We start from the raw sequence: 3792 nt of genomic DNA, 5'->3' as shown, positions 1-3792 counted from the left end.
AACACCCACACAGGCAAACGCGCGTGCGCGTCCCTTTGCATGCCGGGAGTTGTAGTCCCAGCGGCCTCGGATTGGACAGAGCAGCCTTTCCTTCTTCATTCCGCCGCGGAAAGTCAGCTGCGTGGCGGGGGCACGTGTCTGCTGCTCCGCTCTGCTCAGTACGATTGAGCTTGCCCGATTGCCCAGTCCGGTAGCCCTGCGGAAGGTTGTTGTTGTGCATGATCAAGAGTGAGCTCCCACGACAAAAGCGTCTCTCGCGAAATGTAAAACGAACAGTGAAAAAGACTCCGAATTGAGAAGTGGAGAGAGACCTTTCACTCTTTACCCGATTGTTTTGTATCACGCATTAGCTAATTTTTAAAAACCAAACACTCAAGGTACAGAAGGATTTCGTATTTTGTATTCTTTATTTTTTTCTTTTATTTTTTCTCATTTTTTCTATCTCATTTTTGTAACTTTTTTGAAACTTTAATAAATATTATATAAAAAAAAAAGGTACAGAAGGATTTCAGTGCCGGATTTACGTATAAGCTAAACAGTAAGGGTAAAGGGACCCCTGACCATTAGGTCCAGTCGTGGCCGACTCTGGGGTTGCGGCGCTCATCTCGCTTTATTGGCCGAGGGAGCCGGCGTACAGCTTCCGGGTCATGTGGCCAGCATGACTAAGCCGCTTCTGGCGAACCAGAGCAGCACACGGAAACACTGTTTACCTTACCGCCGGAGTGGTACCTATTTATCTACTTGCATTGTGCTTTCGAACTGCTAGGTTCGCAGGAGCAGGGACCGAGCAACAGGAGCTCACCCCGTTGCAGGGATTTGAACCGCCGACCTTCTGATCAGCAAGTCCTGGGCTCTGTGGTTTAACCCACAGCGCCACCCGCGTCCCTTATAAGCTAAACAAGCTATAGCTAAAAAAAATTAAAAGAGAAAAAAACTGGATGTACATTTCCAAAATAACAGATAAAAAACAAAATAAAACCTGCATACAGCAGCAGTGTTTTGAGTTGTGTAGGCCCCTATGGTGTAAGTAATGGACCCTGCCTGCTAGCCTGCTCCCTAAAATATCACTGGTTTGCTCATTTCTATATATAGGGTGCCTACATTCTGCATGTGCAAATGGCTTCAGATACCTATTAGGTTCATAAATTACCATATAGCATATATTCAACTCAAAAAACAGCAACAATTTGTTGTTGACGAAGGACAGCTGGACATATAAAGGGCCTCATCAAACCTAAATCCAGCCCTGTATATAGTACTGGCGTTTATCAGCCAAAAGGCAAGCCTTGTGAAATTATTGTCCTGGAAATTATTAGTATTATTTGAAAATTATTTTTGTTGCAATATTGTTCTTTAGAATCATTAGATACTATTAGAATGAATGGTTATTAGAACATGCCTCTGGCATCTGCGACATGCGCCCTCTTCTTCATCAGCCAGGCACAGCTGGATGTGGCATGGGGATCCAGGATTAGATGGTTTTAAAGTGAGATTTAGATGGGGGGAGGGAATCAATTGAGGGTTCTTAACCACAAAAGCTGGCACTTAGGTATTATAGAATAACAACAACAACAACTTATTATTTATTTCTTATACCACACCCATCTGACTGGGTTACCCCAACCAGCCTGGGCAGATCTAGCAAAAATACAGGAAAAACAACAACTTTTATAGGCTTCCTGAAACAGGGTTGCCTTCAGATCAATTCAGATAAATTTTCTACGAAAATTTATGCTGTTATTTTACTCTTCAACATCCACTGGGAGCGCATTCCACAAGGCAGGTGCCACTACCGAGAAGGCTCTTTGCCTGGTTCCCTGTAACTTCATTACTTGCAGTGAAGGCCCCCGAAACTGGACCTCAGTGTCTGGGCTGAACGATGGAGGTGGAGACGCTTCTTTAGGTATACAGGGCCAAAGCCATTTAGGGCTTTAAAGGTCAGCACCAACACTTTCAATTATGCTCTGAAACGTACTGGAAGCCTATGTAGATCTTTTAGGACCAGGGTTATACGGTCCCGGCATCCGCTCCCTAGCAGCCACATTCTGGATTAATTGTTGCTTCCGAGTCACCTTCAAAGGTAGCATCAAAGGTGTTTTATAAATGTTTTAAATAAAGTAAATAAAAAAAGATTGTCCATACTTTTGGATCAGACAGTAGGCACCTGTTAGAAATTAAATCCCACAGAAGTTGGTGCATGTGATCAGAATAGACCTCCCACCCTAGCATGAGAAAAGAAAGTAGTAGTTATTGTTTTGTGATGTGTACTATATTTGCATATAGAAGGGTAGGTATAACTTCACAGTTTCTCTATAAATCCATATATCACAGGTGCCTCCAAATGGCCACTGAAGGAATTGACACAAGCCTTTTGATACTGGAAAAAATGGTTCCCTTTAATAGTGATGGAGAAGAGCCTAAATTCATTAGATGTTGCCTCTAGTGGGGACTGTACTGCTTTTTGTCACTGATGTCACAGGTATTAGCCGTTGACAAGCATGTAAGTTCAACCATAGTCGAAACTGAACAAGTTTTTGCAACAGGCATAATAGCTACAGGCACTTGCATGCATCCAGCAAAATATAGTTTGGCCATATCCTATCCATGTTTATTCAAATGTTTAAATCACCTGAAGTCCACAGAGACATACACACACAAAATCATTCCTCTAATGGAGACCATTCTAAAAATTACACAGGGGAGCAAGTCCAGGTTTGGCAGGAACCAGCTAAATCTTGCTTGGTTGCTGCAGGCAACCCTGGAGCCTGTAAGTGATGCGCGCAGTGTGTTTATTGAATTTGCACGCTACATTTTAGCTTTTATGCACCCCATTGTGGTTTTAGCACAAATACCTTAGGTGCACAAACTTTAAAATGTCATGATGAAAGCAGCTGTGTCTTGAGTTCAAAGGTCTCATGCAAATTTCCTGTGGTTTACTCCTTCCCTTCCCACATACGTCTCCCACCAACAAACAAACAAACAAACAAACAAACCAGTATTTTCCTCTTTGAAAGCCTTACATGTATCTGAAATACCTTTAGAGTGGTGTGTTGTTGTTCTTTTTTAAAAAAGGTGCATCAGTATCATGTTTTGTTTTGATGTGCCTTGATGTGCCTTTTAATTTTAATCTTTCTTCATTTAAAAAACAACCCAGAATGGGCAAATCAGCATTTGTATCAGCTATAACTGTCAATGGTATAAAACATAAGACACATAAATTAACTATGGGAAGTGGAAGCTTATTGGAACACATCCTGTAACATGTGGGTGGAATTCTTTTACTATAAAATCACCAAAAAAAAATCAGTAAACATCAACAAAAATATTCATTCTTGGGCAATGGTGTCATTAGTAGCTTATGCGCTGCTCCATAGTCTCTCAATCCCTGTACACATCAAAATTCCCTCTATGATCCCTTCAGCAACACACCAGCTTGATTTGTGCCCATCCACAATCTCTGTTGCTTAGTGTTGCACAGTTGAGAGGAGCAACTGGCTCAGTAGCAGAGTACAGTCAAACCTCGGTTCCCAAACGCCTCCGTTTTGGAACTTTTCGGCTCCAACAGTAAGTGTTCCAGTTTTCGAACGTTTTTCAGAAGCCGAACGTCCGACACAGCTTCCGCTTGAGTACAGGAAGCTCCTGTAGCCAATCAGAAGCTGTGCCTCGGTTGTCTAACATTTCAGAGGCCGAACAGGCTTCTGGAATGGATTATGTTCAACAACCAGGGTTTGATTGTATATGCTTCACATGCAGATGTTCCCATGTTCAGTCCCTTCCATCTCCACTTAAAAA

General features: G+C 42.3%; 1 protein-coding gene across 1 annotated transcript in view; it reads right to left on the bottom strand.

Moving 5' to 3' along the window:
- FEZ1 (fasciculation and elongation protein zeta 1) overlaps positions 1-3792 on the bottom strand; it is a 186277-nt gene that overhangs the window by 82298 nt on the left and 100187 nt on the right. The window lies entirely within an intron of this gene.

Source organism: Podarcis melisellensis (assembly GCF_964234715.1).
Source record: "Podarcis melisellensis genome assembly, chromosome: 15".
In the NCBI taxonomy this organism is placed as follows: domain Eukaryota; kingdom Metazoa; phylum Chordata; class Lepidosauria; order Squamata; family Lacertidae; genus Podarcis; species Podarcis melisellensis.
Note: the sequence above shows the minus strand (reverse complement) of the source record. Positions and strands in the feature narration are given on the sequence as shown.